Raw genomic sequence first — 15,151 nt, 5'->3', positions numbered from 1 at the left:
CCTGTAAGCTTGGCATGACTGATTCTGAAACAACAGGTAAGCAGTTCTCTGCTTTCCCAGCCACGGATTGTCACAAGGAAGAGACACTTACTTTGGTCAGGCCCTCATGCAGTATCACTTTCTGTACTGTAAAACCCCACATGAACATGTATCAAAATATACACAGATGTTCCCTCTCTCACATCTTCTTTCTCTGGTACGTATGTTTACAGAGATTATTAATATATGTATGACACAGTGACATTTGCTTCTAACAGCATGAGCCTTTTGTTCTCATTTTGCTTACCTGTCACTTCCTCTTAATCATGCAATTGATGCAGTTATAACCTAATACAACTAGAAGGCACTGCCGAATGCTTAATACTTTGCAGACTTCTTTCCTTCACTGCAGTCTTGGAGTGCAAATGGCACAGAAGAAGCATGCTTGAACTCCTGACCTGGACAGCTGGCTCAAAAATTAACATCAACAAAAAAAAAAAAAAAGTGTCAAAGGCAAATTTCTGGCATCTGCCCTTCTTTGTTCTTTTGCAGATTTCAAGTATCTTGTAAGAAAATTAATCTAAATGAACAAACTACACTGAAATGTAAAGATCAGAAATAAAACAGAGTTGTGTATGAACAAAGTTCTTTCCTGCAGTGAATTCACACATGAAGAAGACATTTGGTGTTTAAATCATTTTGATGGTCTGAGTAACTTTCAAATAGAAAAAAATACAGGTCAGAATAGTTACTGTACTGCTTTTACCTCTGTGGCATCAAAACATCACCCAGTATGATTGAGGCCAGCTACAACACTGTCAATGGCAAACAACATATCTTTTTCTACTTTCTTATTCCAGCCTTACTTCCACTTAGCCAAGAAAACTACAAGCAGCTCAGTTCTTTCTGACTAAAATACACCGTAATCAAAACTGTTCCCAAAAATATTAGTTCCAGATTTTCCAAGACTTAAATGCCCACACAGGCATCTAATTCCACACCTGCAAAATCTCTGGAAATCTGTGGACCCTAGCGTCAGTGCAAATAGCTGTCCCATAAGCCCCTTACTGTCAGTCTTCTTAGTGATATACCAAACATAATGCCACATTAAGGCCCCTCTATTCCATAGGGCGTGGCTGTGGATGACAAACACAGAGGCTTCCCACAGCTGTTTCCAAGATTTTTCCTACAGGTACTGAGGACACCAGTGACAAGTACAGAACCTGCTTCCCATAGCAGGCAAATGTCACAGACACTCCTTTGAGGGGTGTCTTCAGAGCGCCCTTATACCCTAATCCACCACCCGTACAATGAGTTTGGGCACACAACAATAGATGCCTCACAGAGGGTATAGTCCCATGGGTAAATGAAACCAAGGACAGATCCCTAGAAATGTCTGTAAAGGTACAGTGGAGCACATTCCAAGGTGTCTGGTCACTTACTGAGCACCTCACTATATCTAAATACAATTCCAGTCCCCAGCTCCATTTAATTTTTCTTTCCCCAGCAAGCTAGACCTCTGCAGAGCAGTTGATCAGACGAGTGGGACTGTGCACTTAGGCACGAGGTATGTCATGACAGTGCACAAGGCTGCGATGACTCAGGTCACCCAAGCACTTGGTAAAATCCTCTTTCTTGTGTCTAAATGTCAGTTCAAGAATCTAGTAGAAAATTACCAATGCCCTGTAAAGGCCATATCTGAACCCCCCCTGAAACACCTCTTCAGGTCTGCTAATGATGAAGAGCTGGAGGGGACACAGCTAACTCTAAACATAGCAAAAGGTTAAAAGTGCCATTGCAACTGTCAGTCACATCCATACACAATTGCTGATATAGATGTCAACTGGAAATAGGCTGCAGAGAGCACAGGCAACATTTCCAACTGCAGTCAACAATGTCAACCTTGTCTGCTTCTCATGCCCTTCTGCCATGCTCGCTGCAATACCTTTAGGAAGGCAGATAGTGTAACTGCATAAAGCTAACTTCTTACTTAATTACACTACCAGCAGAAATATATATATGAATAATTTATCAGACATTCAGAAAAGGCAGGGGCCTCCTCAACAGAGAAACCACCATCAGGCATTTGAGATAGATCAGACACAGCTATTGTCCTTCTGTCATGAGCCTTGGCAAAAATGAGGTCAAAATACTATTTAAAATCATTTCTTCCTTCTAAAGTGAAATCTGCCTCTTTAATTCCCACTGTTTTTTTTTTTTTTTATCCTCTTTTGCCTTGTTCCCTTTTACAGCCCTTTAGTTTCCAATTAAAAATATTTCCTGTGCTGAGAAGAAGGACAAGAAACAAGTCCCACCAGACAAGACACAAAACCCAGGCTGTACCAGCAAGATACAGCAAGGGTAGTGCTGGAGTGCCAATGACTGAAAGCCATGGTCTCAGACTCAAGCCAGACATGCAGTGTGGCTTATACCTGCCAGCACTGAACTTTCATTTGGCCCTTTGTGTTTTGTACATAATTTGCTTCTTACGCTGAAAGTAGTTATGGGAATCTGAGCAAAATCCAACAAGCAGCTGTATAGGTTCTGTACTAATAAACCTCTTTTTTTTTTTTTCTTTGCTATTCTGATGCCACCTGAAGGCAGGCGTAGTTATAAATCACTGGGAAATGTGCCATTAATCAAGGAGAAAGGCGTTCTACATGAGAAATGGGCATTCATAGCTAGAGCTGCCTCTTGTTTTATTTGAAGCTGTGTGAGAGACTGATCTGAAATCAGACTCCACTGCCCATTGTCTCAAAGATGGGTCTGAGAAGCTGAGATGGAAATCCACCTATCTTTTGTCTCAGAGATGGGTGGGAGGAGCTGAGGTAAGGCTCCAACATCCATTGCCTGGGAGAAGGGTGTGAGGAGCTGAACTGGGACTCCACCATCCATTGCCTGAGGGATGAGTGGGAAAGAGCTGACTCTTCCATCCATTTCCTCGAGGACTGGTGTGAGGAATTGCGACTCATTTTCCCAAGAAGTGCTGCATACACTTGCAGTTGAACAGCTGGCTGCAAAACCAGGGAAACTGGTCCACCAGAAACATGGAATATGTGACATGAAGAACAGAGGTATTCCCCCCAATTCATAAAAGTGGGAAAAGGTAATCACTAAAGGCACATCGCCAGGGAGCCACTGCCACGAGGATGACTCCAGAAGGATACCTCTGTGAGGACACTCTCTACCACTGACTACAATGGACCCTGAGGGACACCCTCCATGAGACATCGCCATGTGGGCAACTCCACGAGACACACTCCATGGGGTACCTTCAAGGGGACTCCAGAGGGATGCCTCCACGAGGACACCCACCTCCAACAGATTCTTGGGGGACACTGCGTGATACCGACTGTGAAGTCTAAAGAACTTCCACCACTAACAACGACAAAAACAGGCCCCCGGGACACTGCTGGATCCATAGTGATGATTATCTCTCTCTTTCTGCACCCTGAACCCTTGCTTCATTTTCTACCTTTTTTCCAATCTGTCCGATTGCTATCCCCTTTATTACAATAATTTCCATTTTTTCTAATAACTGTCTTTTGTAATTTGTAATAAATGAACTGTCCAATTACGGTACTTGACCTCGTTTGTGTCTTAATTTCACTCTTGGGATCACAAACTGAAACAGGGTCCAGCTCTGGGGTTTTCTCAAATCGGACCCTGACAGGCTGCTTCATGATAAAGAGGGCACATGAAAGGAGAAACCCACCATGGGTTCCTCTTCTAATAGCCAGCCCCTGTCTTTCCTAGGTTTTATTCTGCAGCACAGAAATGAAGCATAGAGTAGCGCTTTTTCCACCACTGATATATGTCATTGTCCAGTAGGTGTTACATCTGATTAAGGGTACAGGCATACAAGCAATTTACACTCACCATGGTCCTATTGATGCAAGGGGCTATGGCACATTCAAAACCAAAGCCAGATGTCAAGCAATGTGTGACAGAATTTTTCTCAATTTTTTCAATGCTTTTTATCTGTGTGCATGCATTTCATGTGACTTTACACCACATCTAATTTTAAGCACTTTTCTTTAATTTACTAAAAACAGTAGTGGCAGTCTATATCAAAACTTTGAGACTGCCAAGGCATTTTCATGGTAAAGTCATTCTCTGAAACTTACTTTACACAATTTTTCTAAAGTACCCTTTCCTGTTTTGTTGTCAGTTATTTCCTTCTGCTGCTTTAAGATGAGTAAAAGGTTTTGGTGATTTATTCCTCAAGGCATTTATAAAACTTGACTTGATGATACACCACAAAACAGTTTCTGATGTCAGCAAATGCTGGTGCTTATGAAAGGCCCATGAATTTATTAGTATATTTTCAGAATTTTTATTCAGAAGTATTAAAACCTATTACTGTTATTTTTATTTCATAGAATTATTTCTACCATATTCAGGTGTTTTGTTTAGAAGCATTTCAAATCACCGAAAGTTACACTGTTAATATTTTATTTCTTGACTGAGCATTTCATATTCGTTTCAAATATATATATGTGGACATAATGTTATTTTTTATATGAATCCTTGCAACTGCTTCTGAAATACACTTTTTGTCTCCTCTCCTGACAGAGAAGCCAGACTATGGTTACGATATCATTTTTCCTGACATTTGCCTTTAAATCTTCCTGAGCAAATTTCAATAAAGCCATTTGTTATGAGGTAGTTTACTTTGCAAGAAATTTCATATCTAGTTGTAGAATTTCCTGAGACTGGCCAAAAAAAAAAATAAATCTGAATCTTCATATAGATGTTTCAAAATAAACTCAGTGATAAATAGTCTGTACTTCAACAAATATTTTGGCCTGTAGACATTTTCTCCACAGATTCTCTCTGCCATGAGAAGATTATATTCAGAAAACAGTTAAAATATGTGCGACATTTCAAAGAATTCTTAAAAATATATTCATCTATATTAACTGCATTAAGGCAAGAAATGAGCTCATGGCAACTGCCAAATTCACCATCCTCTACAACAAACAATTACAGGAGTTGGGATATATAGAGAAAATCACATACCCTACAGCTAAGTAGGATATTAGATTTGCCTGGTTATAAGTAAGCCATCAACTGGCTTATGGCTATACTATTTATGAGTTATTCTGTCTTTCAAGATACAACTCACATTTTGCTTAATGCCACATGACACATTCAATTTAAATCAAGATATGGCAGATAAAAACACTGTCCTTAATAAGCAACTCAAGTATTTAATATTTTTGGGGCTTCTTATTCTGAGTACAGGGAATTTAAAGGCAGTTTAGAGTATCTCTCATTTTGTACATCTAAGGTTTCTTTACCTAATGCATAAGAAAATCATATCATTGTAAATCTCTCAAGACGACAAATCAGCTCAGCAAGTAGCCACAAGGAGGATTTATTTTTAAAACAGGGATGATTGTTACTGATGTCTCTGTTCCTCCTATGGAAAAATATTTAGGGATGAGCTCTCTTAGAGCACTCTTGTTGCATCTGCATCTATGTTCCTAGTGCATCAGCATCAAGGCTTCAAGCACTGTTCTGACCACCCCATCTCAAGGATACAGACTCGAAAAGAGTGATATCAAAAATAAACAAGACTGCTTTGTTTAAGAAGAGGCTCTACAGGTATAGACAGCTGAGGTTGGAGAGAAGATGGCAGAGGTCTGTAAGATCACGAGTGTAGGAAGATGAATATGAAACTATTGTCTGCTGCTTTTCCTATCGGAGAAATGGAGGCATCCAGGGAAATGGTGATGCAGCAAGTTCAAAAGAGACAAGAGGCACTCCTTCCATAGAACACAATGGGATATTACACAAGCTGAAAAATAAGCAGATTAAAAAATGGATTAGCCAAATTCCTGTAGTTCAGGTCTCTCAGTTGCTACTAAATACAGTGGCCTGGTTGCACCCCCTGATCAAGGCAAGCCCTGAGACAGTGACTGCCAGAAGCTGGGAAGCTATCCACGGGACAGATAATTCAAAACATGTTATATTTGCTAAACTCCTTCTCTGAGCATCTGCAAGGGGACCTGTACAGGGCAAGACAGGTTTTTGTCCTGCTCTTACACAGCCACTCTCTACTCCTATGTTACATATTCTGCCCTGCTGCCTGCAAAAACTGCTCTAGAGCCTGTTTTACCACTGTCCTCTCATAAGGAGTAATCATCATTTTGGGCTTGCCAGAAGTTGAAAAAATGCCAGCTCTGTACTTTACAGTAAAAGTAGGGCATAAAAATCAATCCCCTGACAGAATTAATGGGACACTTCAGCCAAATTCACACAGAGGAAGATACACTTAAACTTTGGTGGGATTCTTGGGGGTGTTTTTTGTGCGTGTGTGGCACCACCACCATCCCACAGACAGTGATGAGGAGAATGTACCTTTCTGCTTGTACCTCCTTTCTGACAACTGCTAAGTACTGGGAGAGGCAATACCACATAAAATATTACCCCACAGGCACCAGTAGAGGAAGAGGTTTAGGCAGCAAGCGAGATAGCACTGCATGCCCTTATTTCTGCAGCTGCTTCAACTTTTATGCTAAGTGTCTAAAGTGCTTTCCATAGTAAAAATATTCCTGAACCTGCCCTAGGGAAGTAACTGGCCCTGCTCCTTTGCAAGCCATTTTCACAGTGGTGCCTTCCACTTTGTATTAATGCTGAATCAAAAGCCATCCAGATATTATTTTTTTTTAACGTTACAAATATTCAAAGTTTTAAACACCATGTCCTATCAACCATCTGCTAGTGTTGGACAGGATGAGCAGGAAAATAAATATTTTAGCATGAATTCAATTACTGGATCTTTTTACACAGGCAAAATAAAATCTCTTTCTAATACTATGAAATACAGCCAGATGCAATGGGAAATGAGCAAGCTCTTGCACTTAAGAGACTGTGGCTCAATTCCATCATCTGCCAATCAGGATACTAATCATAGAACAAAGCTCCTGCTACTGGTAAGGAAGAATAGCCAAAAAAGGAATAACAACCCAAAAAATACACACACATCCCCCACAAAAAAGAAAAAAAAAAAAGAAAAAGAAAAAAAGAAAAACAATTGGCGTTTGAATTAAAACTATGCAAAGTAAGAGTGCAAAACTGGTAACAGCCCTAGAACTGACAGCTTGCCTTAGAAGTGAAAGGAGATTCCAAACGTTTCCTTGAAGGAATAATACATGATTACAAACACATCAAAAGCATAATCTGTCAGAAAGGAGAGAACAAAGGTAATCAAAAATAGTCTAAGAAATGCATTTTCTCAAAGCAGTCATGAAATAACTTCATTGATAATCTGTTTTAATATATCTAGCAGGCAGTTAGTGGAGTACATTAGTGACAGAAACACATTCTCAAAAGAATATAGGTAAGAAGAGATCAAGCCTTAAATCAGTGCCATTAGATTGAATTTGGAGGAACATCACTGACATTTATCTTGATGGAGTCTGTCCTAGAAAAGTTCAGTAAGAATTTCCCCAGGAATCCTGACTCCATAATAATGAAAAAGATCAGGTATTGTCTACAGCAAATATATGTTTGAGTATACAGGTCACACATGGAATCCACCCATCTCATCAGCCACAAGCAGCATACACAGAAAGCACTGGCTCATGAAGATGTACTAAATATAAAACATTAATTTATGAACATGTAATGCATATAGGAGAGGCAAAAATAATAGTTGTATACGTGTGTAGCAGTTCTCAATACTGTCCCAATCTGTGCACTGATAGGCATCTTCCACAGAAGGTGCAAGTCCCTGCATATTCACTTTAAGCCTATCTACATAATGCTTGCTTCTTTCTGTTGATTTTTGCAGAACTTTACACACTGGGTACAGATCCCCAAGGAGGTGGACACCACAAGATAAACACTGTCAATGTTTCATATAGAGAAAATGGATTTGACTAGCTATTTCCACCCTTATACCCACAATGTCATCCTAGCAGTGTTACTTTCCAGCAGATCTCAACTTTCCCTTACAAAGCACAAAAGCAATTTGGAAGCACAAGGCTTCCTAACCCACCCACTGTTCCTTCAGCTCTTTCTGTACTTCTTCCATGCAGGTTGGAAAGCCTCAGCCACTGACAATTTCATGTAATCTCGTAGTTACCATATATTTTTTGTGACAAGAAAACTAAAAAGATGACAGGATATCCATAACTGAGAGGAGCTCTCACTTGAAAGGCACTCCTAGCTCCTGGTGAAACAGCTATTGAGCAGATCTTGCGACAATATCTGTCTGTGTCACTTCTCTAATAAAAATACAGCAGTTGCACGGTTCATTTTACAGCACAATTGATATATTGGAACATTTCCTGCAGAGTTAATAGTACTAGACAAAACACCAAACTTTTCCAAGGAGACGTGTAGCATTAGCAATATCTGCTCAAAGAGGGGACCAAGCAAGTTCGCTAATAGAATTGAACAAGCTGAAAGAAAAAATCCAGAAGCAGGCAAGATGCTCAGTGAAGTTTTAGCCAAGCAAATATGCATGCTGGACCTGATAGGAATCTGGGTCTAGTTCCTGGCTCTGCTGTAAATTTCTTTTTGTGACCTTGGCTAAGCTTGCTCAGAAACCTGTGTTCTCATCTGGTAATGAGACACTGAAATGGGAGGCTGAGTGTCTGTGTGTGACAATATTCTGTTTTCAAAACAGGTGAACAGAATAAGAAAACATTTTCTGCCTCAAATATCCAATGGTACCTTCTCTGCCATGAACTATTCCTTACCTAGCAATGTTCAGCACAGAGCACATGCTGAGTCTTTGATGCTGGTCATGGTCCACAGATTGTATTTTAATACAAACAATAACGAATAAAAAGTGTTTTCCAAAGTAACTATTTCTGGCTAAGTATAAAACCTACAAATGCAGCAGACAAACTCACTGTTCTTTAAACATATCTATACAATTACTTTGAAGTAGGAGAGAATGGTTTATTATTGCAAAGTGGTTAGCCTTAAACACTGAGAAAGCATCCCACATATCCCCTCCCTCCCCCCCATTCTCTAACAATGGCAAGGAATACCAAAAATCTCATTTTAAATCTAGTGGTATGTACACATAAAAAGTGTTACATTTATTCTGAGCTCACAAAAGGTTACTCAGAATGAATCTCAGGCTAACTATATTTGTATGCAGCGATAAAGCCTTACTCTACATTAAAATCACTCTGACAGTTTATGAATTCAAGGCTTCACCAATGTAAATAAAAGAAAGTCTCGTTATTATAAAAATGGAATTGGAAATGCAATGATGGAATAAAACTTTGAGATAAATTAAAGACTTGATAAAAGTCTCTCATCCTGAATGAACTGTACAGTGACAGTAGTGAGATTGTAAGTCGCTTCATGTGGCTACATTTTCTAAGAAGGTTTTTTAATGAATTATCCTTTGAGAGTCACAGCCAAGCACACACGCATAAGAAAAGATGATCTTAAAGAGGAAGGTAACAGGGGGTTGCTTTTCAGTATTGCTGCTCTTGGTTTTGCCTCTGTGATCCCTACTAAACAAAGGGAACCATACAGTTCAGACCTCTTTCAGCTCTGAAAGGTGCTGGTGTGAGCCTGACAAGCTCAACCAACAAAGGCAGGCAGCCAAGAATGCTTGGCCAGCAACACAACCCACTGTGAAAAGGGCTGCGGGATCTCAGCAGGCTGTTTTTCTCCTTCTCCCTTACCCTATCCTGTAAAACCTGAAGTGCACAGGATAGAAAATCACTCCAAGTCACAGTGAGACAAGAGCCTGAAGTGTTTCCAAACATCCTCTGAATGCACTTCAAGCTCCAGCCCTTCCCAGGCCAGCTTTTTTGTTGCCCCGTGTCCACAGCATATTTCTGCTTTCAGCACCTCAGTATCTCCATCTTCCCTTATACTGAGTCTTGTCTGCTCCATTCTTGGGTTTCCTAAGCTGGCCACAGCAGCTATCCCAGCATACCCAGCTACTTTCCCTCCCTCCCCTTTTCCTCATCACTCATCTTTCAGCTCCATTTTTCCATTTCTTCATTTCTCTCTGCCTTACCCAGTCTCATGATCTGGGCTGCTGCTCTAACTGCGTCTTCATAGAATCATAGAATAGTTAGGGTTGGAAAGGACTTTAAGATCATCTAGTTCCAACCGCCCTGCCATGGGCAGGGACACTTCAGGTAAGACCAATGCAAGGCTTTCAGACTCCAGCTCGGCTTTATACCACTCCCGGTACAAATCCTCCTCTTAACATCCTCCTACTGCCACTATAAAAACATAACTCCCCTAGACTCACATAAGACAGAGCAAAAATTCATAATGTTTCCCAGACTTTGGGTTAATCCATATTTGGTCCTTCCCAAGAAGTTCATGCATACACCCAGAAGATAGGTGAAAGGAACACTCCACTCCCAAACCCAGTATTTATTTCTTCTGCACCTTGGGAAGAGAAGGCAGAAGAGAAAAAAAAAATAATTTAGAAAATAAACCAATAAAGGAGCCAGAATGGCAGCTAGCCCAGTGGCTAATTCATCAATGTCCCTGTAGTCTCCTTGTTCCAGGTGAATGCCTAACCTACAATTTGTTTGGCCTAGAGTTTGTTTGGCTTCAAATAGCCTTTAATTACTTATACAAAATGAAACTCTAACAAGAAATAATGACCAGGGCATAAGTCCCCTCCAGAAATCAGAAGGCAAAAGCTTGAACCGGGATCACTTAAACAACATGTGCTGGTCCCACCCAAACCAACTGTTGACTGGAAAATAAATAAATAAATCCTACTGAAAAAGCCAATGAAGCCAACATACAACAAAAAGAAAGAACAGCAAGAACAATGCAAAAAAGGGGCAGATAAAGGGAAAGAGGAGAGGAGCAAGACACAAAATCCATCTTGCCAGAAACAAACATTTCTTATCAGTTACAGGCAAGGGTACCCCTGCAAAATTCAATTTCAAATGTCAGGAGAGAAGCGATAGGGAATGAATGAATCACCTACATAAAGGTGCAAGTTCCTTTAAAAACAAGGAAAAGTTTTAAAATCAATACTGGGAGGTAGAGAGAGGTCTGAAGGACATAGGGATTTGAAATTAAGGTGGGGTTAGCTAGGAATAGGAAAATTTCACCACTTAAGGTAAGACAATAAGTAGCTTGAGCAGCTCTGCAGCTCCATTCACACCTCTCCAGGCCATACAGCTGCAATTTGACTGTCATTGACACTCACCCTTATTTTTGTATACAAGAAACATATTACTGACCTTAGATTTATGCTACATGAAGACAAGTCCTAGCTTGCTGGTTTAGAAAAGGAAAACATATATTTCTCCTGTTGTGTCAATACTGACAGGTACACCTACTTAGGAGTGTGATATGCCAGAGGTTCTGCAGTCATCCTGTGACACTCACTTTAACCTAGTCCCCAGATGCTAGATGCACTGCACACTGTTAGGGGTGTTCCTGCAAACTTCAGAGAGTCTTTTCTCACAGCGTTAGTAGCGTAACTCCCCTGCTGTGAGCTCTGTATGTGGCCTTTGAGAGGAGAAACACCTCATGATTAGGTTCTAAATAAGACATTAAAAATGCTACTTAAGCAAATCCCTAAGGCTAGGATTTCCCAATGATGAAGCAGCAACCATTTCAATATTTTCTTATGGGTATTTCTTGTGCACAATGAACTGCAGCTATATAAAGCATAACGCTACCTGAAAAGAGCTGAATATCAATACAGAAGAGAGAAGGAGAGAGACAGGCTAACAATAGTCACTGAAATCCTTTGTTACATTTATCCACAGCAGGCCTTCTCTGGTGAACTCTTTACATACAAAAATAACAAGTATCTGAAATACCAGCACATAAAATCAGTGGCATACAGTAACTGTATATAGATCCATCAAATAATAAATAGGACCTCAAGACATTACTTATCCAATAACAGTGGGCTTTCTTTCCAGGGAAGAATATAAGAATATTCTACAATATTCTGTCTCATATTTGAATCTAGATGAGAAGAGGAAGGTACATTGAATGGAAATTGTCCCTTGCAAAACTAATCTTCCTAGACATTTTAAGACATGAGGTAACAGTTGGAATACAGCTCTACAGCTTCTTGACTAGCTATAAGACCAAAATAAAATCATGTAACAGAGATAAACATTTTATACTCACTGCCTACATATCCAACTATATCCAAACTCAGTAAGAGTGTTGAGTTTCCTTTCTTTTTTTTAAACTGTTTAGAAATATAGTAAACCACCAGAAAAATATGCTGGTGGCAAAAATCCATGTCACCACAGCATAGATCACAGAAAACTGTGATCAAACTGGCCATCATCCCAGTCCTTCAGAATAAATGCATGCACCATCTGCAAGAGGTTCATCTCTTCCGACCCAATTTTTGGAAGATGCCTAAAAAAGAGGCAGTGCGACTTGTAACAAACTTTTGTTCTGTCTATGGTATGGAATAAAAGATGATGGGATTTTGCCTGTGGGGAAATTCTGTGCTCAGCAACACAAAAAACTTCTTGCAGCTAGACAGATACCAGCAAGGCACTGTTACAAAGATGACAGCCAACTGTGCCCTTCAATTGCTAGGCCATCATAAAACATAATTTCTTTATGTTATTTAAAGCATATACAAGATTCAACTAACACAGACTTTTTCAAGATTCTGATGAAATAGCATTTGTTCTTTTCAAAGCTTCTTTGACAAGACAGGAATACTTCATGTCGGGAAGGCTGCCATTACAGGATCATGGCTACCCAGAAGTGTAAAACTCCCATTTCTGAAACTGCAGACTTGTCACATACCAGGCTTGAAAATTCATGACAGTTTGTGTGCTTGGTTTTTTTTCCTCTCTTTGTTTTGTTGTTAAGAAACAAAGCTGTTATATTTGCCTTACTGAATCCAATCTAGGATTTAAAAAAATCATGCTCTTAACAGAAGACCCATTGTAAGTAAATGAAATTGCTCTGACTGTTCTGAGTTTGAATGAAGAAAGGCAACACTTTTCTATCAAGCTGGTAGAGGTTCATTATATTGAAGAATTTTAACTAGCAATTAAAAAAACCCCACAAAACAAACACAAAACCAAAAACCTAAAATAAAACAAACAATGGTTTAAGCTATCTAAAGATGTAAAACGTTAGAATGAGTTTTTAAAAGCTGTCAGTAGCTCTTTGGGTCAGACTGTAATTACAAGGGAATTTAAGCTGTGAGTTGTCACCGATTTGGATGAATGTCTCCTACTCAGAATGACCATAAAGCTTGTAATTTACTTGCAATGGGACTAAAGCTCTTCCTTGGCACTGGATCAATTTACACCAGTGAGAACACTCACTTATAAATGGCTACCATTCATAAAGTAGTGGAAGTGCCCACATTTAAAACGAGACAGAAGACAGGGCGTGCTCTCAGGAAACTCAGTATTACCTAATAAGTTTGCTGCCCTATTTTTCAATCTCCAAACTTGTGAACAGGTGACAGAAACCATAAACATGTGCGACAAATTACCAAAAGAGAGTGTGCGCCTTGCTGTGTGTCATGACACAATGTACAGGTTATTTTCAAAGATGTAGTTTTTATGTTATCTAAATAAACTCATTTAAGATTACTTCTGATCACTAGCAGTAACTCAGTCTTCAGTCTTCATATACCTTCTTGATATCTCCAAGACATAGTAGTGCCAATGGTTTACCAGAATATCAGCTGTCTGAGGAAAACTTCATGCTTATATTAAAACACTATTTTTCAAACAGTTTCCCACATGAAAATGAGCATATTGGGTGAGCCAAAAGAAACACTAACAAAGGAATTCCCTTCCAGAGTAACTAAAACAGCACTATTTTAAATAAGGGCTCCAGAAAAATAGCATATTTCTCTTATGATGTCTGTGGCTTTTTTTATTTTCATCACAATAATTATCTGAACTCATTCCAGCATGCTACAAGTACAGGATTGAGCACAGGGAATTCCTGGTAATCAATTCAGAAGCAGTAACACAGGACAGAATAACTGAGGTAGGCTTAACTCTTATATAAATGAGTTGTCCTAGGCTCCTGCAATAGACAGTGGAGAAACATGCATCACGTCCAGCCCTAGACTTTTTTGGCCCATAGAGGACACACAGGATTAGAAAAAACACATAACTCAGGAAGCTAATCTTACATTAATTGGATCCTCGTCTTACAATTCAGCTAGTATGTAGAACAAATGCTTCGCTTGGCCAAGAAACAGGATTCCTGAGAAGATGGAAGCCAAGGTGAGCAGCAGGAACCTGAGCAACTAAGGCATTTTATATGCATAAAGAGGCCATGGGTGCTTCCAAAAGCATAAACACATGAATCCTACTAAAAATGAAGATGATTTACACATCAAAGTTGCAGAAGATGCATTTCTTAATCCCCAGTAAGACCAGTCTTCTTTTGAAGTACTAAATACCTTTGTAGATGTGGTCCAACATCCTAGAGATTGAGAAACACAGTTCTCTTTTATTACATGTTAACATGGCATGCACTTAATTGCCAAACCTTGAACTCTCTGTAGCACCCTCTAAAGCACTGGGAGATGCTAATAATGTTGCTAGTGTGCCATTACAGCAATGGAGCTTCAAAAACTTGTTTTGATAGGCTCCTTTCTGGAGGGATATATTAAACAGTATGTAGCTGTAACTGGCTTTCACTCCTTTAGCTTCACCTGTAATATAGGCATAATAATTTCTACCTTCTGTTGGTTTAGTCTTCAGTTTATATGAAGCATGCTTTTAAGGGCAAAATTGCAAATGTTCTATTTGGAGCAACTTTAAAGTAGAATAGGCATCTTGCTAATATTTTGCAGACAGCACTCAATGTGAATGTCAGGGACACCCTGAATATCAGGGAACAAAACCATAATAAACACATCTTTACAGGGAAAGAAAGGAGAGGACAGACACAAGATCAAAATCTGAGTCAGCTGGAATAACACATAAACTGTTGAGAAAATGACTGCTTATTTTTCTTGGGATATATTAAGAGTGTGGATTTTTTTCTACCTGAAAGAGGTTGGTGGGTTTAGGGAGAGAGGTTGGTTTTGCTTTCCTCAAATTAGGAGTTTTTTTCCTTCTGGGTTATACAAAAACTGAAAGAGTTTATGGTTTTTGAAAACTAGAAGCCCAAAAGACTTTGAGAAAAACACTTCCATAGCTTAATAGCTTTTCATTAAAATCTTTGCTTGAGGGTAGAGAAGCCACTA

At 39.5% G+C, this 15,151-nt stretch overlaps 1 long non-coding RNA gene across 1 annotated transcript in view; it reads right to left on the bottom strand.

The window, feature by feature from the left end:
• Positions 1–5,434: 5,434 nt before the first annotated feature.
• Positions 5,435–15,151, bottom strand: part of LOC136007301 (uncharacterized) — a 242,039-nt gene continuing 232,322 nt past the window's right edge. The window contains exon 5 of the long non-coding RNA XR_010609602.1: positions 5,435–5,782. This is a non-coding gene — a long non-coding RNA (uncharacterized LOC136007301). The remainder of the gene's footprint in view (positions 5,783–15,151) is intronic.

This window comes from Lathamus discolor, chromosome 1 (assembly GCF_037157495.1).
Source record: "Lathamus discolor isolate bLatDis1 chromosome 1, bLatDis1.hap1, whole genome shotgun sequence".
NCBI classification, from domain to species: domain Eukaryota; kingdom Metazoa; phylum Chordata; class Aves; order Psittaciformes; family Psittacidae; genus Lathamus; species Lathamus discolor.
Note: the sequence above shows the minus strand (reverse complement) of the source record. Positions and strands in the feature narration are given on the sequence as shown.